Here is a 26,484-nt window from a genome sequence, read left to right as displayed (position 1 = left end):
TTCGTTTTTTTGGTTCCTTTTCTTTTTTTGGTTGGAAATATCCTTTGCCACTTTTCATATTTCTTGATACTTTCCGCAAAAAAAGAAATTGTGACAAAAATTAGCCACAGTGGGGTATATCAGGGGCTGACAATAATGCCATGTTTTATAAGTGAAATAATACCTTGAGTCCGAACCGGCATTACAGGGTGAGATGAAAAAACTGCATCCAACTTCAGACTGCTGTCATTTCCAAGCCACTTGTCCACTTGACAGCTATTAAAATTATTCCAGTGACAGCTAATTATATTGTTTACAAGTGTACAAAAGCATTTCGGTGAGAATTTTCCAGAAAAAATTTTATTCGTGATGGAATTCAAGCGTGATTGTGTGATTTCTTTATATTTGGCTGGAAAACTACAAGTGGCTATCGTTAGAACACTCCAGCATTTAAATGTGAATAAATATTTTATGTCTCGTACCATCGCTCGTTACAGTGATACTAGTAGCGTAGCCCGACGTCGAGGAAGTGGACGAAGGCAAACAGCAACATCAGCAGAAATGGTTCGAAAAGTAAAGAAGCGACTTGATCGAAACCGGCGTCGCAGTGGCCGAAAATTGGCTCGTGAGCTAAACACATTCCATTCCATTCGGCAAATATTGAAAAATGAGCTCAGGGTAAAGCCATTGAAAATGGAAAGAGCAAGAACTTACACCGCAACAGAAAGAAAATAGACTCAAAAGAGCTAAAGAGTAGCTTGGCTTGGCCGAAAGTGAATAACTGCCGAAGTTGGTTTGCTCCGATGAGAAAACATTCGTTGTCCAGCAGTTTGTAAACAAACAAAATGATCGTGTTTACTTGCCAAAGAGGTCAGCTGAAAATGTGCACCTTCAATTGGACACAAGAACTAAAGCGCCGGCCATGGTGATGGTGTGGGCCGCCTTAACAGGCGATGGTCGCTCTCCGCTCGTATTAATCGACCGTGGCATCAGAATAATTGCCGAATATTATCGCGAAAATATTATAGAGGGTGTATTAAAACCTTGGGTACGCAAACATTTTGGCCGCAGACCTTGGACATTCCAACAGGTCTCAGAACCATCGCAATCAGCCTGCGCCACCTAAGAATGGTTACAAAATGAGGTACCTCGATTCATTTCCAGCGAAAAATTGTCACCAAAATCTCCGGACACCTATCCGTTGGACTATGGTGTCTGAAGTATTTTGGAAAGCAAGGTTTGCACTAAAACATACCAAAGCGTCGATCACCTCAAGCAAGCGCTTCGCCGGGAATGGGCCAAAATACCGCAGAGAAACATTCGGGCAGCGTGTGACGGTTTCATTGGCCGTTTGAAGGCCATAATTCGTGCCTAAGGTGACCAATTCACTATTTCCGAAATATTTTGCTTCAATAAAATTAAAAAAAAATTAAAATTATGGCGTATGACTTTGTTACATTTTTTTATATCACCCAGTATGTTTAGTACTTTTAAATGGTTAGTTTTTCTTGGTCTTTAAGATATTTGTGCAAAATTGGGCCACAATTGCAGATTTTCAAAAAAAAAATTCAGGAACATTCCGACCATGTATGTATTTTTTAGAATGCCCAGAAAAATTGGGACAATTTAAGAATATTAATAAAATAGTCTTTCCTAAAAAAGGAAATAGGTTCGGCCGGGCCGAAGTGTGAATACCCTCCACCATTTGGAACGAATCAGGAAATTTTCAAAAAATAATAATAATAATAATAATAATAATAAAAATAATAAAATCCACTTCTATTAAAATCTTAAAAATAACGAATATCGGAAGGTAATCATATATCCCCATATATCATCATACGATATTGTGGAAATCTATTTCTGGGTGTAGACAAGTCTATTTCTGGGGGTAAAGTACTCACAAACAACTCCTTGTGCAGAGTTTCAGACAATTCCGTTCAAAAATGTGGCTAAAATCATCGAAATATCGAATATCGGGAGATACCGTCATATGGGGATTATACGACATCGTGGACCCACATAGACCATTCTCTTTTAGGGGGTAAAGTACTCACAAGGAACTCCTTTGGTAGAATTTCAGACAATTCTGTTGAAAAATGTGGCTAAAATCATCGAAATACCGAATATAGGGGGCTATACGCTGTCGTGGACCTATATAGATACTTCTCTTCCAGAGGATAAATTACTCACAGCGAACTCCTTGTGTGAATTTTCAGACAATTCCGTTGAAAAATGTGGCTAAAATCATTAAAATACCGAATATAGGGAGGTACCGTTATATGGGGAATATACGATATCCCGGGCCGGTATCCATAATTCTCTTTCAGGAGAGAAAGTACCCACAAATAACTCTTTGCGTAGAATTTCAGACAATTCCATCGCAAAATTTGGCATAAATCATCAGAATACCGAATATTTGCGGGTTCCGTTATATGGGGGCTATACGATATCATGGACCGATATAGCCCATCTTCGAACTTGAACTGCCTGCAGACAAAAGACAGGCCTGTGCAAAATTTTAGATTCCTATCTTAATTCGTTTTGATTGTGGCGTGATTACAACAGACGGACAGATGGACAGGGCTAAATCGTCTTAGAATTTTACGCTGTTCAAGAATATATATACTTTGTTGGGTCTAAAATTATTATTTCGATGAGTTACAAACGGAATGACGAACTTAATATACGCTCCATACTATGTATGGTTGAGGGTATAAAAATACTTAGTGGCGTAGGGTATCAATAAGTCGGTCGCACCTAAATTCTGTTCTTTCCATAATGGTTATTTTTAAGATTTCCTTGTAAAATGGAGGTTTTTAAGGACTTGCACATAAAACATATTTTCATTTGTTTATAATCTTTGATTCTTTAAAATCATTGATTTGTTACGATTTGTATCCAGACATATTTCTACAGAGGATACATATCATTTTAGACCCTAGGTCTCTTTGGACCAAATCCGTTTCGGGGCATTTCCTTTAATAACCAAAAAAATATTTTAGAAAATTATTTTTTAAAGAAATGCTGATAAACGAGTTTATTTCCAATATTTCCATGGCGTTCGCTCATGGATAGCAGGCCAAGGGAAATGCCGACTAATACTTTAGAACTATCTTATTTTCAAATCGAGGCACTCGCTATTGAATGTATATTCGTAAATCATTCAATGTTGCCACTGTAAAATTGGGATTTAAATATATACAATTGTTGAGACAATATAAAATTGTTGAGAATTGTTGCCTCGTTTGTTGGCGTTGTTGTTTCGGTACTTTTTGTTTCTCAAACAAATTTATATGGGGGAAAAGTGTGGCACATCATTGCACTCGTGTCCATGTGATTCGTGGTTCTTTTTTTTCGTACGAAAGTGTGGTGTGTATGTCGAAGGTACCCCATGTTTATTTTTTTTCACTTTGTATTGAAAATTTTTCACCACTCATACTTATGCATGGCCAAGGAGAGGTCGCAATTTTCATCCTGAAGTGGTGGTGATGGCGGGGCTAAGGCGGCTAAAGCTTATGCAAAAACGTCTATGTAAATGTGCATGTATGAGGAGCCACAGATATGCACATATACACACACATGTATGCCACTACATGTATGTCACTCGAAGAACAAGAAGCCGGGAATGAGTGCGCTGGGTTTTTGTAGATAAGAGAATTGTCCTGTCAACCGGAATGATATATGTGAACGCGCATTCAAATTGGGCATACGTAATGCTGCCACACAACAGCACATCATGTGAGCCATACAATTGTCGTCGTCGTCGTTCTCGTCCTCATCATCGTCGTCGTATTTGTCGTCCTGGCTCACTCCTTCGATATTGTGCCCTCTCCCGTACTCCTTTTTCGGCTTCTCCGCTCTGTCTTTAGCTGTCTGATTTTCTGTATTTTTCCCCAACATTTCGTTCTTTTTTTTTGTCCCCTGGATTAAACAAAAATTTCATTACCTTCTTCACCATTTTCTAGCACTGAAGGCGTGTTTTCCGACCAAGGTTCGGGGGTAGGGTGGCTGCTTGCTGACGAGAGCATGTGTGATCTGATGTTGCAGGATTTTGCAATTTCTTCACTTCACCTCTGTTGGTTTATTGTCACTTGCCACATGTGTCACATTGCTACATGTTTTTTTTTTTTTTGTTTCCTTCTTCTCTGATATATCTTGGCATGACTTGGTTGTACAATTTTTTTGGGAATTTTGAGGAAATGTTTGATACATATTTTTAAACAAAATATATATGGAAATATGTAAGAAATAGATGGAATGGGAGGTGAGGTAATATTCTACGTTGATATATCTACATATTCCATATATATTTAGATTTATCAAAGTCTTACGTTGATCAAAAGAATTGTAGAGAATATTTAGAATACGTGAGGTTTCTAATACCTTTATTCGTGACTATATCAAGATGTGGAGCTATACGAACTGCTATTAGATAAATGTCGGAAATAGCATCAAATTTTAGAATAAGTCTAGATTTGTTCGAATTGATCACATTTGGCACGAATTAATACAAGCGGAGAACGACTGTCGGCTGTTATATCGGTCCACACCATCACCATGGCCGACACTTGAGTTCTGGTGGCCAACCGAAGGTGCACATTTTCAGCTAACCTCTTTAGCAAGTAAACACGATCATTTTTACAAACTGCTGAAGTTTTATCATCGGAGAAAACCAAATTCGCAGTTCACCATTTTCGGTCAAGCGAAGCAACTCTTTAGCTCTTTCGAGTCTATTTTCTTCTGTTGCGGAGTAAGTTCTTGCACTTTTTGGAGTAAGTTCTCACACTATCACGTTTGAATTCCATCACGAATAACTTTTTTTCTGGAAAATTCTCACCAAAATACTTTTGTACGCTTGTAAACAATATAATGAGCTGTCACTGGAATAATTTTAACAGCTGTCGGACGAGTGGCTTAGAAATGACAGCAGTCTAAAGTTGGTTGCAGTTTTTTCATCTCACCCTGTAGATTTATTTCCATCTGACAGGATTGTATCCACTTAGAAATTTAAATTCTAAATTTCCATTGGAACATGGGACCACACCTACCAAAATGCCGGGTTAAGAGAGGTTCTGTTATATAGATTTGGAAAAATGTTGTCAATTTTCAGACATAGAGGTTTTTATCTATTGCAAGTTTGGTATACCCAATTCCGTTGTAAGGCTTAAATTGGTTTGGCTTAAATTATGAAAATAACGAATATCGGCAGGGATCGTTATATAGGGGCTATAGAGGTTGGTCTGAGAGGTTGGTATCCACGAGGAACTTCAAATATCAATTTTAGCCATATTCAAAATGTGACCCTTTGTGTGGGGAGGGACCAGAAGGAGTGGACCGATATATCAAATCTTCACATCGGATCTTGTGTTTATAAAAATATTGGGATATTTGAAGACAATCAGGCATTCATTTCATATTTTATTAGAGTTATAATTATTCCAAATATTAGTCCTTGTTGGGGGACGTACTTGATATAATAGACTGATATTGTCCATTTTCGCACCTGACCTAGCAGTAGAAAAAATAATTGAATTTGCAAAGTTTTTATAAAGTCGAAAGAACCTTTCTTTTTCTATGAGGACAAAAAAACAACCGATCTCCGAACCCGATCTAACTCTGACAACAATATTACTTTGTACCAAGTTTGGACCAAACCGAATACTCTCTTCGAGAGTTATTGTGTGCACCAGCTAGCAAGACAGACAGACGGACGCCCCTAGATCGACTTTAAATGTCCTGAACGGGTTTGGTTTAAAGAGGCCTAGGGTCCAAAACCGTAATTTCGATTAGGCACGTTTTGGCCGTATCAAAAGATATATATCCTCTGTAGCCATATGGGTGAGGGTATAAAAATAACAAGTAAAAAAATCATTAAGTTTAGACAGGACGAACCTTGGGTAAATAATACATTAGAACCCTTTATGACTCACAAATAGTAATTTTTGGAAAATGTGCCAAAGATCATACAGGAAATACAGATATATGAGCTATACAAAAATGTGGACCTATACATGCATTGTTTCGCCACCGGTTCTGGAGCCCATTATGACCAGCAAATACAAATGTTTAGACAAATCCGTGAAAAAATTTGGTAAAAATAAGCAAAATAGAGAATATCGGAAAATGCCGTTATAGGGGGACTATAGCTAAACGTGGATCGATATATCTCATTCTCGATACCAACCATCCTAGACACAATACAAATTGTTCTGCTAAACTTTGGCGCTCTACGTCAAATAATGTGGGCTGTATCGTGATTTCAACAGGCAGACGGACAGACGGACGGACATCGTTAAATCGACTTAGAATTTTATGCTGACGAATATTTAGGGATGTTACCACCTTTCCAAGGTGGAGGGTATAAAAATAGTTGATGAGTCATAACAAGTAAAAAAGCTGTAAGTTCGGCCGGGCCGAACTTTGAATATCCTCCATCATTTGGAACGAATTTGGCAATTCTCAAAAACAATAAAATCCGTTAAAACTTCTGTTAGAATCTTAAAAATACTGAATGTAGCTATTATATTAGGGTCTATCTATCTGTTTATAATGTAGCTAAAATCATCAAAATACGGACTATATGGACGTACCATGGTGGTTATAAAACGTGGATCTGCACAGACAATTTTCTCTCGTAGGCTGTAACACCCATTACGAACTTCAAATGCGAAATTTGAAACAATTCCGGTAAATAATGTCGCTAAAATAATCAAAATACCGAATATCGGGAGGTACCGTTATAGGGGGGCTATACGAAGTCGTGGACCTGCACAGACAATTTTCTGTCATAGGCAGTAGTATACATTACGAACTTCAAATATTAATTTTGAAACAATTCCGGTAAAAAATGTCGCTAGAATCATCAAAATACCGCATATCGGGAGGTACCGTTATATGGGGGCTATACGAAGACGTAGACCTACATGGCCCATTTTCTCTCTTAAGCCGTAGCATGTGTTACGAACTTTAAATATTAATTTTGAAACAATTCCGGTAAAAAATGTCGCTAGAATCATCAAAATACCACATATCGGGAGGTACCGTTATATGGGGGCTATACGAAGACGTGGACCTACATGGCCCATTTTCAATACCAAAAGTCCTGCAGACATAGTACACATTTGAGTAAAATTTTATCAACCTACTTCATTTCGTTCGGAAGCTAGAGTGATTTCACAGACGGACAGACGGACGGACATTGATAAATCGACATAGAATTTTATGCTAATCAAGAATATATATACTTTGTGGGGTCTAAAATGTATATTTCGAGGTGTAACAAACGGAATGACAAACTTAATATACCCTCCATACTAAAATAGTTGAGGACACAGTGAAGATTTTTAAAATCAAATGAGTTCCCAATCGAATATGAAGAACTAGAACATACATAATGTTCTCTCAACACCATGGTAGATTTTGTAATGGTGACATTGAGTGACGCCTCTAATATGCCTTAGGCCAAGGCTATCTAAAGTAACAAATTCCGAATAACGTCTCGATTGAATAATTTCCACTATTCACCTAAGTAATTTATGTTACATCGTCGAATCGATGAAGTACACGACAACACAACAAATCTTCAGTCAATTGAGGGCGTTATTCGAACAAATGTCAGCAACAAATTTCAAAAACAAAACGGATGTTATGGCAGGGCGGCAGGACATTTCGGAGAGTGGAGAAAAAAAAACACGAGGAGGCCAAAAGTCATGTGATTTGATAATGGATGGCATCAATTATAACACGCTGCGAAAATTCTTTCTTTCTTTCAGTTCTCCTTTTCCCCTGGACAGTCTATACAAACTGCGAGTGAGATGATGACGACTTCAAGAAATGTCCGCTGTCGAAGTTTCGTTCGTTTTTGGCTGTTGATTTCCGATGTCTCTCCAATCGTCCAACAACAAATGATGCTGATGTTGATGATGATTTTGCTATTTGTCGTCGTTTGCTACTGTTGGCATTTATTTTCTATTCTTTTTTCGTTCGCTTCTGGCTCTCAGTGATTTCCAGAAATCATTGTAAAGTGCTGATTCGCTGGATATTTACTGCCATTTACAATGGTTGTTGGTGTTGTTGCTGCTCCTGATGATGATTGTTGTATATTTCTGCTGTTGTTTACTCTATCTTCCTTGATATACTGCTCTGGTGGTTTATTCCGTTTCCTTTTTGCGTATCTTTATTGCGCTGATTGTCGTCGTTGTCGCTGGTTAATGTCATCTGACTTGCTGCTGGTGGCGGTGAGGATGGTGTTGGTGGTCGTGCCTCTGCTGATGCTAAATCAGCAGAAAATTTTTGCAGCAATAACAGCCGGACAGAATTGTTTGTTAAGTGACAAATTTGACATTAACAGAGTTAATAATTCAGCAGCGGCAGCATCAGCCGGACAGGATTTACAAATGAAATGTAATTTTGGTTCCACAAGAAATTTACTGTGAATTTTTGCTGGATAATCAAAAGTATGGAACATGGAATGAATATCATCTCTTCTGTAGGAATGTTTAATTTATTGAAAAATAAATCCGGTCTATGTCACGAATGAAATTCACCAGATTTTGGGAATAAAATGAAAGTATCTATCTTATTTCGAGGGGGTGTAGCAATTTTGTCACTCTGTTTGAAGCTTCTCCTTTGAGCTTCCATTTAAAAATTTCTAACCGATTAAGGTCCTGTAGGATAGTGTAAAACGAGATGCCGTCTAAAATTACGTAGATCTTTGCAAGTTAATAGAAAAATGTGTATTTTGTCATACCCATAAAGATATTTTGAAAATGTTAGTAGCAAAGACACAAACCATTTGCAAATTCTGTTGGTACACACAGGGTTAAATAAATAAAAGATTTTTAAGAATTTTAATGATTTTTACCAAATTATTGAAAAATATTGAGACGAAAATGCTTTTCCCAATTTATTTAAAACAATTTAAAAATCAGCCAAGTTCGGCCCGGCCAAAACTTTAAGTACCTTCGACAATTTTGTGACTTTTTTTTTTTGAATTTTCAAAAAAAAAAAAAAAATAAAAATGTAAAAAAATACCTCTCAAATGGAACCCTATATATTTGCGCTATACGAAGATGTGGTCCTTCATAAGTAATTTTTTTTTCATAAGCTCTAATACCGATTCCGAACTTCAAATACGAAATTTGAAATAATTCCGGTGAATAATGCTGCTAAAATGATCAAAATACCGAATATCGGGAGGTATGGTTACTACGAAGACGTGGACCTGCATACGCGATTTGTTGTCATAGATTGTAGTAACTTTCAATACTGAATTTGAAACAATTCCGGTTCAAAATATTGCTGAAATGCTCAAAATACCGAATATTGGGAGGTACCGGTATATAGGGACTATATGAAAACGTGGTCCGTCATGGTCCATTTAGGAACATAAACTGCCTACTGACTGTGTAGTTTACACATAAGTGCAAAATGTTAGCCCTCAAATGTTCGCTCTTACAACAGACAGACGGACAGACAAACAGACAGACGAAAATCGTAAAATCGACTTAGAATTTAGGGCTGACCAAAACCCCAAAATAGGTCAAAATTTTGAAAAATTGTACGAGTTATAATTATTCAAAACTTTGACCTATTGTGGGGGTTTTGGTCAGCCTTAAATTCTAAGTCAACAGTCCGATTGCCTTCAAATTACACACATCACAATATTTTTATCAACCCAAGGTCTGGGGTGAAGATGGAATATATCGGACCACTGCTTCAGGGACCTCGCCCCACAAAGGGTAAAAATTTGGAATATCCATGAAGCTCATAAAACGCAAAATTAACATCCGACTGCATGCAGTTTTGGCATATCTCAAAATTTCTACCAACACAAGTTTTGTTATAAACATCGTAGAGATCGGACAATTTCTTTTGGTACCTCTCCCACAAAGGGTGAACGTTTTGAATAACCAAAACGAGCATGAAATCCGAAATAAGCTTCCAGCTCTCTTCATATTTCACACATCCCATTATTTATTCTAACACAAGATATGATGTGAAGATGGAATACAAGGGTCCAATCCTTCTGGTGTAATAAGCATTCAACTCTCTTCAAATTGCACACATACAAACATTTCTGCTAACAGGGGATCTGTTGTCAATATTATATGAGCTGAAAAAAAACTGCAACAGAGTCAAATGCCAGTTTTTTTTTAATTTCATTGAATAAAAGCAAAAAATGTCGGATATACAATCAAATTTTAGAACAACTTTAGATTTGTTTGATTTGGTCACCTTTGGTGCGAATTATGGCCTTCAAACGGCCAATGAAAGGATCACACGCTTCCTGAATGTTGCTCTGCGGTATTTCGGTCCATTCCCGGCGAAGCGCTTGCTTGAGGTGATCGACACTGGTATATTTTAGTACCAATATTACTTTCCAAAATACTCCAGACACCATAGTCCAACGGATTGGTATCCGGAGATTTTGGAGGCCATTGTGCGCTGGAAATGAAGCGAGGAATTTATCGGCATTTATTCTGATGCCACGGTCGACAAATACGAGCGGAGAGCGACCATCGTCTGTTATGGCGGCCCACACCATCACCATGGCCGGCGCTTGAGTTCTGGTGGCCAACCGAAGGTGCACATTTTCAGCTGACCTCTTTGCAAGTAAATACTATCATTTTGTTTGTTTACTGCTGGACAAAGAATGTTTTCTCATCAGAGAAAACCAAATTTGGCAGTTCACCACTTTCGGCCAAGCGAAGCAACTCTTTAGCTCTATTGAGTCTATTTTTTCTGTAGCGGTGTAAGTTCTTGCACTTTTTGGAATTACAATGGCTTCACGCCAAGCTCATTTTTCAATATTTGCCGAATGGAATATTGGAATGGAATAATGGTACGAGACACAAAAGATTTATTCACATTAAATGCTGGAGTGCTCTATCGATAGCCACTTGTGGTTTTCCAGCCAAATATAAAGAAACCACGCTTCAATTCCATCTATCACGCTTGAATTCCATCACGAATAACTTTTTTTCTGGAAAATTCTTTAGAGATAACAGCAGTCTGAATTTGGTTGCATGTTTTTCATCTCACTCTGTATATATGGGACCTATATCTAAATTTGGACTGATGTGGACTTTAATCTAACCAAGCATTATGTAAGGACAGTACATAGTCCATGTCCTGAAGGAAGCTTTAACCCATCAACAGCTCGTTGGCTCTTATTTCGAAAAAAAAAAAACATCCTTGGTTCATCCTTGGGCCAAACAAAAAATGTATGGAAAATTTCCTCTTAATGGGACGATAAATGCAACCTGGACTTTGTGCACAAAAATAGATGGACAGACAGACTGATATGTTGAACATATCATGCAAAAATCCTTTTCCAAATTATGGGTTTATGAACTGGTGGTAACATTGATATTTGATACGGCTAAAAGGTTTCTCATCGAAGTAAAGATTTTGGGCCTTTTGTCAAAATCCGTTTCGAGGGTTTCGTAGTCGATCTACCGATGTCCGTCTTTCGCTCGGTCTGATTTGATGGTACACCGTAGTAGTGCATTGGGAGCTGTAGGAAAACGTAGACCTATGTAAAAAATGGTTAGCCACAGAAGGTAGAAACCATTGCTAAACCTTGATAAAAAAATTACAACAGTTCCGTACAAAAAATGTGACTAAAATCATCAAAATACCGGGAGGTACCGTTATAATGGCGATATGCGGAAACGTGGACCTATACAGCTCCTTCTCAATTCTAATTATCCTAGGTACAATACAAATAATTATGACGAATTTTCAAAGTTCAACGTCAAGAAACAGACATCGTTTAACCGCCATATGATTTTACTGGTCTCTGATGGAAATTTGGGGATGTTACAAACTGAATAACAATTTTTATATACATGCAGTTTTTAAAAAAATAGTTTTTAAAATTCATATAAAAAATTCTCATATAACCAGATGTCATCTTAGTAGAAGACAAACACGACACAATTACACACGAATACAATTACACAATGTTAACAATCAAATCGTAATTCTGTTGACCATTCATTTCCCTCGATAACATGACACAAACACTCACACACAAAAAACACAGAAGAAAACGGCAGAAGAAAGAAGGCCATAAATAAAAATGCTGAGCTTAACTAATTTGCCAACAAATTAATGAAAATATATTTATTTATACATTTTTCTGCTTTGTAATCATTTTTATTGGTCGGTTACACATTCACGGTGACGACGATGATGATGGTACCATGAATTGAGAACGGAGAAAGTCTTACATGTGTATGCACACACACATACATATATTTCACATATCCTGTGGGCTCTGCTTTCAAGTAAATCCCATTGTTCGTTTCATCTTATTTTTTTTTTTTGTAGTTTGTGGGATTTGCTTTTTGTTCACCCAATTTGATGATGGCTGGCAATGGCGGTGTTAGTATTTTCTTACATTTGGAATTATTTATGGCTTTTATGAAGGTCATCTGGACATAGCACACACACTCATAGACGAGTGAACCTGATCTGTTCGGTGTTTTTTGCGGTGTGTTTAATCCTTAGACAAGGGAATGAAATATGAGCTTTTCTCTATCGATTTGGGGATTAATCCACGTGTTGGCTGGTCGGTCGGCTGCTGGGCCATTATAGATAGGCGTGTCGAATATCCAGGGCTTATATATGTTTTTTTTTCGATAATTTTTGGTGTTTTTGTTAGAAAAAGACCAATTGTATGATTATTGAGGAATGATAACAATTTCAAAAAGATATGCAGTGTTTAACTCAACCGAATTTCATACAAACAGGTTAAAAAGTATTCGGTTTTGACAACATAAGTATACCCTCACCCAACGTTCGATTATTTAAAAATATTTTGACTTGCTTTATGAATATTCAAATTGTTGACCCCCTAGGGAGTAGATTCCGAAGGAAAGCGTCAGGTTTGGACCATGATGATAATTTTTAGAAAATGTTAAAATGAACGTGAGTACCGGATATAGTTGACCGAAGTATTCCATTTTCATACCTCATCTAATACAGATAAAACCAGTAACGAAAGGCCATATTAGGACTGGGCCGACTTTATAACACCCTACGCCACTTTACATATACAGGGTGATATGAAAAAACTACAACCAACCTTAGACTGCTGTCATTTCTAAGCTGCTCGTCTGACAGCTGTTAAAATTATTCCAGTGACATCTCATTATATTGTTTTCAAGCGTTGCACAGTGGTCGCTACCATTGGCCAAAATTCAAAAAATGAATATCAGATATTAATTGTCAAATGTGTACAAATGAACTCTTAAGGGGTTAAGCTTTTTAGAAAACATAATAATCTTGGCTTCATTCTAACGGGACACTTCGAAAATAGCATCAAAAAAGAGAAAATGTAGTTAGTTGTTTTTTTCAGTGGGATCAGAGAAAAAGTAGAGTAAAAATAGAACTGTGTTACAAAATTAAATACATTTTAAAATTACAAATCTTGGCATTATTATTGAAAAGCAAGGTATTGACTTATTTTTAGTGCAGAAATTGTGTGCTTAGTAGTTGTGTATAATATAGACGATGTGAGTGTTCTGAGTTGCCTTTAAGATTAATTTTGAAAATAAAATTGGATTTCAGTTAAAGTTTTAATTGTTTTCCCCCCTGAATCCTCCAATGTGATTTTTTTCACGCCATTAGTAATGGTCCTAAGATTCAAGAAGTGCTAATTTAACTTTCAGATTTTGTCAGATGTGTACGTTATGCCCAATATACTGAAGTGACTTCGCTGTAATTTTGTCAGTTCTATGGTGCTAGTGACATAGAATATGTTTTTGTTGTTAGGGATTGATAAGGATGTAATTGAGGGGTGTTCAATAATGTTGCAAGCATTGTCCTCTGGGTATAATATTTATGTCGAAAAATGTAAGGCCTTTGCACTGGAAACTGCTAAAGAGTTAACAAATTTATATCCATGGCACTAGCTTCCAAGTTTCGACTAAATCATGCCCGCAAAAAATTCTCGTGTTTCAACAAACACAGATCTTATTAACCGTCTTCTTCTGAGCTCTGACCCTTTTATAATGGGACAGCGAACCTTACCAAACAATAACCAGTAAAGAAAGACTTAAAGTCGAGCGGGCTTGACTTCATGATACCCTACACCACTTTGCATATTTAGTAGAGCGTCACATAACAAATAAACGTTTTAATGGGGAATTTGTGAGAATTAAATCATACCAACAATGATTATAGTAATAATTAAAAGTCCAAAGGAACTAATATATGGGAGGAATATCCTCCTCTGAATCGATTTCTATTAAATTTGTCGAGTCGGAGGACAAAAATAACAAATCGGATGAACAATATATGAGGGGGCTATATATATATATATCTGAACCGATTTCGATTAAATTTGGCATACTTATTTTCAGGTCCCATCTGGTCGTACGTATATTCCATTCTATTTGGGCTGATATTACAAGTTTGGTGCACAATATAAGGCAAATTGGATGAATATATATGGGAGCTATACCTAAATTTTGACCAGTTATATCCAATTTCAATAGGGCCTTAAGTTAAACTAATTATTTGTGCAAAATTTATCTTTGATTTAATTTTACATTAAATTGTTATTTTATTTACAAAAAATAATCAAATTTGGACTTGATTTATATAAAAAATGCTTCTATTTTTGGAAGTACCTTACTAGGGACTCTACCTGATGGCGGGCTGTTCCAAATAATTTTCAGTAAGATTATTTTTTAGCTCCTTAGAACGTAAAATGTCAAATAACATTACAATCTGGTGTAGAAGTGTGACAAGAATTGGGCAAATAACCCTTATTCGGGAGGTACGTTATATGGGGACCATGCCAAAACATACATCGACCATATCCATTTTGTCACATTTTTTATATTTATCCCATCAAATGGTTCGAAAAGTAAAGAAGCGACTTGATCGAAATCCGCGTCGCAGTGGCCAAAATGACTCGTGAGCTGAACATATCGCAATATTCCATTTGGCATATATTGAAAAATGAGCTCGGGGTAAAGCCGTTGAAATTCCAAAAAGTGCAAGAACTTACACCGCAACAGAAAGAAAATAGGCTCAAAAGATGTCAAGAGTTGCTTCGCTTGGCCGAAAGTGCTGAACTGCCGAATTTGCTTTTCTCCGCTGAGAGAAGTCCGAAAGTTTGTAAACAAACCAAATTATCGTGTTTACTTGCCAAATAGGTCAGTTGAAAATGTGCACCTTCGGCTGGCCAACAGAACTCATATAGGCTCCATATAAACGCCGGCCATGGCCAATGGTCGCTCTCAGTTCGTATTAATCGACCGTGGCAACAAGACTCAGCACCATTGCACTCAGCACGCGCCACCCAAGAATGGTTACAAAATGAGGTTCATTGTTTCACTTCCAGCGCACAATGGTCACCAAAGTGTCGATCACCTCAAGCAAGGGCTTTGCCGGGAATGGGCCAAAATACCGCAGAGCAACGTTCAGGCAGCGTGTGACGTTTTCATTGCCCGTTTGAAGGCCATAATTCGTGACAAAGGTGACGAATTCGAAAAAATCTAAACTTATTCTAAAATTTGATGCTATTTCCGAAATTTTTGGCTTTCATTCAATATAATTAAAGAAATGTAAAAATTATGGTGTTTGACTTTGTTGCAGTTTTTTATCTCACCCTGTAAAGCCTATAAATCGACGCTGACCTCAATATCAAATTTCGGTTCTATTCCTTTAAACAATACCAAATTTACTAAAATTTAGAAGTAGAACTTACCTTTACCTTTTTAACAATATACTGCCAAATAATCCTAAAAAAGAAAATAAGTCCAGTTAAAAGTGAAATGATAAGGATGTCTTTGAGTGAAATATATTGATAGTGCCATTAACCATAACATTCAATTTAAAAACGGTAGATAAAACTTATTTTTTTATAAATCTTGTAGATCGAACAGTGTTTGGCTTGTTTGTTTGAGATACCATAGTATTTTGTTGTTGCAAAATCGTCAGGCAAAATCCCATTATTGTTGTTTTTATAAAAACAACGTTTGTTTATGAGTGGAGAACGATGGTAATGTTTACCAGGGGGTAAGGCAGGGAATACCTAGGTTTTGGGAAGAGCCACCAATCCTCATCAGTTCCCTTGTTTCTTGTCTGGGATATTCTCCCCAGAAGTTATTGAAAATAACTTCTATGACAAAAAACATTTTTTACCCAAGTGACGAGATCGTAAGCTCAATAGAAGAGGAACAAAAGAATTACATAAAACTAAAATTCTTTTGGAAAATCTTCTAAATCTTACAACCGCACTTATAAACATTTACATCTTTCTCCACTTATAAACATTTACATCTTTCTCCACATCGTTCTCCACTCATAAACAAACGTTGTAGATCATAACAAGGCTGTCCCACCCAAATATTATGTGATTTTTATACCCTCCACAATACTATGTCTGTCCGTCCGTCTGTATGTTTATTTTGCCAGTAGGCAGGTTAAGTTCGTAAATGGGCCTTGTAGGTCCACGTTTTCATATAGCCCCCATATGATTTTAGCGACCATATTCACCGGAATTGTTTAAAATTTGGCATTTGAAGTTCGAAATGGATACTTCAGCCTAAGGCAGAAAATTGTCTATGCAGGTGCACGTCTTCGTATAGCTCCCTTATACCGGTAGCTCCCAATATTCGTTATTTTAATGACTGTAACTACATTATTCACCGATTTTTTTCAAAGTTTCGCAAATTACCTATGCAGGTCCAAATGGTGGAGGATATTCAAAGTTCTTACAGCTTTTTACTTGTTATATTTTAAATCTGGTAGATCATAGCAAGGTTGTGCCAACCTAAAATGAACTTTAATAAAAACTAACGAATTTCCATCATATCCTCCACAAATAAACCCCTCCTTTGAGGACCTTAATGTACACTCCACTCACACACACACACCCATTTTAATAATAAAATAAAATCCCGTTATGATCCAAAAATAAAACCTTAACTCTTAAAGGATACCGCATCAACAATAAAAATGTCAGTAACAACTGTCATTCTTTTGGGGTGTTGGTTATCTATTTATTTGCCTGTGTGTGTGTGTCTGAGTCTGTGTTTGTCGGTTCGTTCGTTCGTCATATTCGCCGCCCTCAGTTAAAGTAACTATAATACCAGCATTCACATATGTGTTCAAATACAAAGCAAAAAACGTAGCTAGAGTACATTTAAGTCATTTAAACAGTCAGACAGACGAAATAAGTTTCCAACAACACATGGTACTGAATCTGCTGCCGCCGTAGCAAAAATCCATGCTGACACTATTTCTCTTGGCCGCTGATACATCTACATCTACTGCTCCTGCTGCTGCTGCTGCGGGTTGATGTTTCCTCACTCTCGCATATTTTACTGCGATATGGCGTCGGTGTCAATTCAATTTCATTTCATTGTGTCATAACAATAACATAAAATTAAAATAACATAAAAAGGAAATTGTTTAAGCACACAAAACACACACACGCACGCACCCAACAACAACAACAAATGGCATTCCGAAAAAAAGAAATCACAAAAATAATACACCCACACAAAACATACAAAAATGTATCCGGTATCCTGTACAAAACTCTGCGTAAAATTCAAAAAAACCCAAAAAGGATGACAAAAGATGTGACAACAGCAACAAACAAACAGCCGGCAGCAAATCAACATAGCGTAAAATCTTTTTTACTACCATTACAACTATTATGAACAGACACACCCATACCAGCACACACAGAGACCCAGATCCGACCAGAAACCTCATTCCTTTATCCTTAGAGCCAGGATACACAAAAGTCAACCCGAAAAAATCTCTGTTTGTGTTTTTTATTGCGCTGAAGCTGAAGCTTTTGCTGCCACTGCTGCTGTAAAGCTATTGTTATTATCCCTGTTTATATTTCGTCACTCACTTTAAAGTGAACATCAAAAAGATGATAACATCAACTGAGAGCTGTTACGAAAACACCAACAACAACGCCAACACAAAGTCTGTGACAGCACAAAGCGTATAAACATTCACATGAGAATAAAGGTTTTTATGTGGGAGAACAATGAAAGGAATTTCGATTTATTTAAATGCGGAAAAATCATTGCTCGAAAGAAAAAGATATTATTTTATTTAATTTTCTTGTGTAACCCAAAGATAAATTTTAATATAATTTAAGTGGACCGATATCTACAACCTTCACAACAAATTCTGTATTGATGAAAATATTGAAATGTACCGAGTTTGAAAGAAATCGGATGTTCATTTTGCATTTAACGAGCTTTATGGCTATTCAAAAATTTTGACCCGTTGTGGGGGAGGTACCTAAAGGAGTGGGCACATGTATCCCAACTTTACACCAAATCTTGCGTTAATAATTAATAAAATATTTAAATTTTTTTAAGATTTTTTCCAAATGTTGCGACTTTGGTGGGAAGGTACTTGATGAAGTGGGCCGATATTGTCTATTTAGCTCCTGACTTAGCACTCATAAAAATATTGAGATTTGTAGAATTTGATGGAATTTAATGGTTCTTTCTCTTTCAATGAGGTAAATTATTTTCTTGTTGCAAAATGGACAGGCTTAATCCCATTATTGTTATTATACCCGCCACCATGGAAAGGAGAGTATATTAACTTTGTCATTCCGTTTGTAACATCCCTAAATATTCGTCGTAGACCCCATAAAGTATATATATTCATAATCAGCATAAAATTCTAAGTCGATTTCACGGTGTCCGTCTGTCTGTCTGCCCGTCTGTCTGTCTGTTGAAATTACGATACAGTCCACATTATTTGACGTAGAGCAACAAAATTTAGCAGAATAATTTGTATTGCATTTAGGATGGTCGGTATTGAAAATGATATATATCCGTCCACGTTTTGCTTTAATCCCATATAACTGTACCTTCCGATATTCGGTATTTGGATGATTTTTGCCACATTTTTTCACGGATTTATCTAAAAATTGGTATTTGTTGGTCATAATGGGTTCTAACTCCAGTGGCGAAACATTGTATGTATAGGTCCACGGTTTGGTATAGCTCCCATATAACGATACCTCCAGATATTCGGTATTTTCATGATTTTTGCGACGTTTCTTCGCGGCTTTGTCTAAAAATGGGTATTTTTTTTGTCCTGATGGGTTCTAGCTCCGTTGCCGAAATATTGTATGTATAGGTTCACGTTTTTGTATACCTCCCGATATTCAATATTTTGCGACAATTTCCCACGAGTATGTCTAAAAATTGGAATTTGCAGGACACAATGGGTTCTAATGTTTCCTTTACCCTAAGGTGGAGGGTATTAAAAGTTTGGCCCGGCCGAACTTAATGTTTTTTACTTGTTTTTATAAAAACAACGTTTGTTTATTAGTGGAGAATGATGATAATGTTTACCAGAGGGTAAGGCAGGGAATACGAGGTTTCATCAGTTTCCTTGTTTTGTGTCTGGGATATTCTCCCCAGAAGCTTTTTTTAAAATAACTCCTATAACAAATATCTTGTTTACCCAAGTGACGAGATAGAAACAAAAATAACGGTATTAAGTCTGACCATTTTGCAACAACAAAATACTATGATATTCCGAAAAAACATGCCAACATTTTTTGGTGGATGCACCAGAAGGATTGGATCGATGTTGGCCCTCCGATCTCGAGATCCAAGTTTTTCCAACAACTTAGACAGACAGACGGATGGACAACGTTAAACCGGCTCCAAATGTCCTGAAACAGATTTGGCCCACAAAGACCTTGGGTTTAAAACCGATATTTTGTGGGGCCGGTTTTTGGCCGTATCAGATTATATATATCGTTTTGTAGCAATATCGCGGATGGTGTACCAATATTTGAAAATTTATATTCTTGCATATATTTTGCTATATCTCCGATATCTGACTATAGAAGTTAACGAAATCAGCAGCTATAAAAAGGACAGAAGTAATATTTTTCCGCCCGTGAGTGACTTTCAGCATCCAAAATATTTGCGGAAGGAAAATGTTGGTATGTTAAAGCTTTGGGGCCCTCTCTATATCTTCATTTCAACCATTAAATATTATATCATGAACGTCTAAAATTATACTCTTCTGTTCTGTTCTAAACTTTAACCCCATGCAAAATTCTCCATTGTTGGCCTATATTTCTGACCTGTATAGCGGCTGCAAAAAAAAAAAAAAAAAAAGGCCGCCGGGCCGAACTTTTAATACATTCCACCTTTGGGTAAAGAAAACATTTTTATATAAGATGAGGCCGTTATGTGAGGGCCATATCAAAACTGGAACGTATATAGACAATCGTTATATGTGCGCAATAGGAAAACGTGGAATTAAATATCCAATGTTAAGTCAGCGGAGCTAGAACCCATTATATAAAAATACCATTTTTAAATAAATCCGTGGAAAAAATAATCAAAATACAGAACAACAGGAGGTTTCGTTATATGGGAGCTATACAAAAACGTAGACCTGTACATACAATGTCTTTCGGAGTTAAAGCCCATTATGACCTACAAATACCATTTTTAGGCAAATCCGTGGATAAATGCGCAAAAATCGTCGAAATACCGAATATCGGTAGTTAACGCTATATGGAGCCTATACCAAAACGTGGACCTATATATACTATCGCGAACTACAAATACAAATTTTTAGAAAAAACCGTAAAAAACTAAAACCTGTATAGCATTTTCAATACCAAACATCCTAGACACAACACAAATTGTTCTGCCAAATATTGAAGCTCTATGTCAAATAATATGGGCTGTATCGTGATTTCAAGAGACAGACAGACGGACATCGTTAAATCGACTTAGAATTTTGGGCTGATTATGAATATATATACTTTATGGGATCTGCGATGTTACAAACGGAATAACATATATAAGTAGAGACTATAAAACTGAAGTTTTTTGATTTATAAAATCCCCAATTATATCCAATTTATGGGAAATCACAAATTCTATATTCACCTCAAGATTCTGGATGAGAGACATATATTTAGATATAGCAAGTTGTAAATAATCGCTGAGTTGTTTCGCAATTTATTACAGATAAAAGTATTGAAAATTTTGTTCCTCTGCAGGTGCGGTACCAGGGTTTGCCGATATATAGCATCTTCACAACAGATCTTGTTAGCAAAAATGTTTGTATGTGTGAAATTTGAAGCTTTTCAAAATTATGAAACCTTTATGGGTCAGGAACCAAAAGAAATGGTCCGATCTCTACAATCTTTATAACAGATCTTGTGTTGATGGAAATATTAAGATGTACATGTCTGGCTTCGCTTTTTATTAACTTCATGTATATTCAAAATTTTGAGCGTTTATGGGGGAGGTACCAGAAGGAGTGGACCGATATTGTCCATCTTAACATCAGACCTTGTGTTAATATAAATATTGGGATGTGTGAAATTTGAAGACAATCACATTTTATGAGAGTTGTAAAATTTTGGACCTTTTTGGGGGAGGTACCCGAAGGAGGGGACCGATATTGTCCATTTTCGCACTTGACCTAGCGCTGATGAATATAATAGGATTTTCAAAGTTGGAGCAAAATCGAATCATCCTTTCTCTTTCAATGCAATAAAATATTTTCTTTGAAAATTTCAACATTTTGTGGGGGAGGTACCAGAAGGATGGGACCGATATTGGCCATCTCCATACTCGATCTAAGTTTGACAAAAATATTACGATAGTTTGGACCAAATCGTATACTTCCTTCGAGAGTTATCGTGCGCACCAGCCAGACAGACGAACGGACGGACGGACATCGCTAGATCGACTCCAAATGTTCTGAAATGGTTGTGGTCCAAAAAGAGCTAGGGTGTAAAACCGTTATTTCGACTAGGCACGTTTTGACCGTATCAAATTGTACATATCCTCTGTAGCCAAATGGCTGAGGGTATAATAATATGTAGTGTAAAAATATAAGTTTTTGAAAATGTACAATTCTATAAACCTTTCCCCTTTCAAATTATTTTAAATGTTAAGAGAATTTCTGACCTTTCTCAGCAATGAAACACAAATAGTAAATATTGCTATAAATATTTCATATGATTTCCATAATCGAACACTACCAAAATCCTCCAAATGCTCAATTTGCAAATTAAAATACCCGTATCACCAAAAATATAATTGCAAGACAATAATAATTGCATTATGTGACCTCACCCACCCCGCACCAACATCACCATCATCGACCTTTTCTCCTCATCATCAGAAATGCACAAATCTATGGATAAAACATTTAATTGTTAATTCAATTAAACGCATTACGCATCAATCACCGGAGAATATACGGAATAATCTCTTCATTACGCTTCCATAAACACTGGTTGGTTGGTTGGTGGTAACGGCATGCACACACACACACAACGAATGCTGGGCAAATCATTTTTGCAAACTAATCAATCAAGGAGAGATCAAAATGCGAGCGCATGGCAGGGCTGGTGAAACAAGGCTTCAATGAGAGATGATGATATCAATAACGCATTTTCACAAACAGAATGGAACGGCAATCATAACAATAATATCCACTCTCATAAACAAAAGTGGCAAATGGCAGGAATAACAATGGCATTGACACAAGGACCAGGGACCCATGGCCAACAAACATTCCAAACAAAAAATTGCAACATTCAAAATTTACGCCCACATATTTTTGCCATGGCTTCATCATCTGTTTTCTGTTTGGCCAGCCAGTGACCCAAGTGGAAACAATGAACACGCAACACCAAATCATTCCAAATGGGGAAAGGCAAAAACAAAAGCGAAAAAAAGAGACTTATAATACAGATGTTACATATCACAGAATTATTTCATTGTCATTGAATGGATGATGACAGGAAGAAGGCAACAAAAAATAGAAAAAAACAACGAACAAATGTAGGAAGGAATTATGGAAAGATAGAGTCACAAATTTGAACATCCCCCAACTCCCCTCTTTCAATGAGTTTAGTTGGGGAAAGGAAAGATGGATACTTTTTATACCCTACACTGTGATAAGAGCATAACGTCTTTATGAATTGGTTTGTAACATGAAGATGGGGACGACTTTCTTAGTTACTTTTGAAGATCAGTATGGAATCACTTTCTCCGCCGGTATATGCATGTCCGCCTGCATGCCTACAGGCCATGGCGTCAGAATACGATTCGTATATTTTGTCGAATTGATATACAATTTTGCACTTAACTTTTTTTACTTGTCTCAAGGATTATGCCTAAAAAATTGAAAAAAAAAAATTAATAAAAACAAGTTAAAAAGTATCAGTCGGTATTGCCGACAGATATATACCCTCAGCCTGTGTTCGATTATTTAAATATAATTTGACTAGTGTTACAATTATTCAAACGTTTGACCCTCTATGGAGCAGGTTCCGATAGAATGGGCCAATATTGTCTATTTAGTATCGGACCCAAAAATATGATATAAATATTCCGACGTCGTTGGTATGGATTATATCGACTAACTCCTTCACTTTATATGAGATATGTAATTTTTAGAAAATGTTAAAATGTGCGTGTTGTACAAGATAGAATCTACCGAAATATTCCACTCTTATACTTCATCTGATACAAATAAAAAAATATTGAGCGAAATATTGTGTAACATTACAAGAAAGGATATTTATGTCCAATTTTATGCGAAATCGTAAATTCCGATAAATTTCATATTCATATCAGGCTTCTTATTGGGAGAAATATTTGAGCATAGCAAGTAGTGAAGAATTGCTAAATTGTTTCGAAAGTTATGACAGATAAAATTATTGAAAATTGTGACCCCAGAAGGGGTTGACAGATATATATCAACTTCACAACAGATCTTGTGTTAGCAAAAATATTTGAAATTTGAAGAGAGTTGGATGTTTATTTCGCTTTATTTGAGCGTTTTGTTTTCCAAAATCTTGAACCCTATGTTTGGGGGAGATGAAATGGTTCGATCTATACCACCTTTATAACAGATCTTGTGTTGATAGAAATATTGAGAGTCTAAGTGGAATCGGATGTTAATTTGGCGTTTCATGAGCTTTATGGGTATTCAAAATTTCGACACTTTGTGGGGGAGGTACCAGAAGGAGTGGACCGATACATTCCAACTTAACACCAGATCTTGGGTTTATAAAAATATTGGAATGTGTGAAATTTGAAGACGTTCGGATCCTTACACCACATTTTACAAGAGTTATAATTATTCAAAATGTTGACCCTTTGTGGGGGAGGTACTTGATGGAGAGGGCCGATACTGTCCATTTTCGCACCTGACCTAGCACTAACGCAAATATTAGGATTTGCAAAGTTCGAGCAAAATCGGATTATTCTTTCTCTTGCTATGCAATAAATTTTTTTCTTTGAAAATTTTGACATTTTGTGTGGGAGGTAACAGAAGGAGTGGGCCGATATTGCCCATCTCCGAACTCGATCTAAGTTTGAGAAAAATATTACGATGTACCAAGTTTGGATCAAATCGGATACTCCCTTCGAGAGTTATCGTGCGCACCAGCCAGCCAGACAGTGTGACGGACGGATGGACATCGGTATATCGACTCCAAATGTTCTGAAACAAATTTGGTCCACAGGGACCTAGGGTCTAAAACCGTTATTTCGACTAGGCACGTTTTGACCGTATCAAATGATATATACCCTCTGTAGCCATATGACTGAGGGTATAACCAGAGCTGAGAGAATCCCAATGTTTATACCCTCCACCGTAGTATGGAGGGTATATTAAGTTTGTCATTCCGTTTGTAACACCTCGAAATATACATTTTAGACCCCAAAAAGTATATATATTTTTGATCAGCATAAAATTCTATGTCGATTTAGCGATGCCCGTCCGTCTATCGGTCTGTCCGTCTGTGGAAATCACTGTAGCTTACGAACGAAATGAAAAAGGTTGATAAAATTTTACTCAAATGTGTATTATGTCTGCAGGACTTTTGGTATTGAAAATGGGCCAGGTAGGTCCACGTTTTGGTATAGCCCCCATCTAATGGTACCTCTCTTTTTCGGTATTTTGATGATTTAAGCAACATTATTCACCGTATCTATTAGGAATTTGGTATTTGAAATTCGTAATGGATACTACAGCCTATGACAGAAAATTGTCTGTGCAGGTCCACGCCTTCGTATAGCTCTCATATAACGGTACCTCCCGATATAGGGTATTTTGGTGACTTTAGCGACATTATTCACCGGAATTGTTTCAAATTTGGTATTTGAAGTTCGTAATGGATACTACAGCCTGTGACAGAATATAATATAACGGTACCTCCTTATATTCGGTATTTTGATAATATTAGCTACATTATTTACCGATTTTTACACCCCCAGCCATATGGCTAGAGAGGGTATATATCATTTGATACGGTCAAAACGTGTCTGGTCGAACAAACGAATTTAGACCCAAGGTCTCTTTGGACCAAATCCGTTTCAGGACATTCGGAGTCGTCCGTCCGTCTGTTTGTCTGACTGGCTGGTGCGCACGATAACACTCGAACGGAGTATCCGATTTGACCCAAACTTGGTAAATCGTAATATCATTGTCAAACTTAGATCGAGTTCGGAGATGGGCGATACTGGTCCACTCCTTGTGGTACCTCTCCAAAAAATTTCGAAATTTTCAAAGAAAATATTTTATTGCACTAAAAGATAAGGATGATCCGTTTTTGCTCCAACTTTGCAAATCCTAATATTTCCATCAGTGCTGGGTCAGGTGCGAAAGTGAACAATATCGGTGCACTCATCAAGTAGCTCCCCCTCAAAGGGTCAATATTCTGAATAGTTATAACTCTTAAAAAATGTGATATAAGAGCCTGATTGTCTTCCCAATATTCCAATATTTTTATTAACCCAAGGTCTGGTGTTAAAATAAATATCGGTCTAATTTTTCTGGTACCTCCCCCACAAAAGGTCGAAATTTTCAAAAAATATTTTCTGCACAGAAAGAGTAACGATAATCCGTAATGTAATGTAAGATGCCGATTGTCTTCAAATTACACACATCATAATGTTTCTGTTAACCCAAGTTCTGGTGTGAATATGGGACATATCGGTCCCCTCCATCTGGTACCTCCCCCACAAAGGGACGGGATTTGGAATACCCATGAAGCTCATAAAATGCCAAATTAGTATCCGATTCTATTCGGACTTGGCACACCCCATATTTCGATCAACACAAGATCTGTTATAAAGGTGATAGGAGCTCATCAAGTAGCTCCCCCTCAAAGGGTCAATATTCTGAATAGTATAACTCTTATAAAATATGATATAAGAGCCTGATTGTCTTCAAATTTCACACATCCCAATATTTTAAAATAACCCAAGATCTGGTGTTAAAATAAAATATATCGGTCTACTCTTTCTGGTAACTCCCCCACAAAAGGTCGAAATTTTCAAAAAAATATTTTCTGCACAGGAAGAGAAACGATAATCCGGAATGTAATGTAAGAGGCCGATTGTCATCAAATTACACACATCAAAATATTTTTGTTAACCCAAGTTCTGGTGTGAATATGGGACATATCGGTCCACTCCATCTGGTACC

The sequence above is a fragment of the Musca domestica genome, unplaced genomic scaffold (assembly GCF_030504385.1).
Source record: "Musca domestica strain aabys unplaced genomic scaffold, Musca_domestica.polishedcontigs.V.1.1 1, whole genome shotgun sequence".
NCBI classification, from domain to species: domain Eukaryota; kingdom Metazoa; phylum Arthropoda; class Insecta; order Diptera; family Muscidae; genus Musca; species Musca domestica.
The sequence above is the reverse complement of the archived record's forward strand: the minus strand, read 5'-3'. Positions refer to the sequence as shown.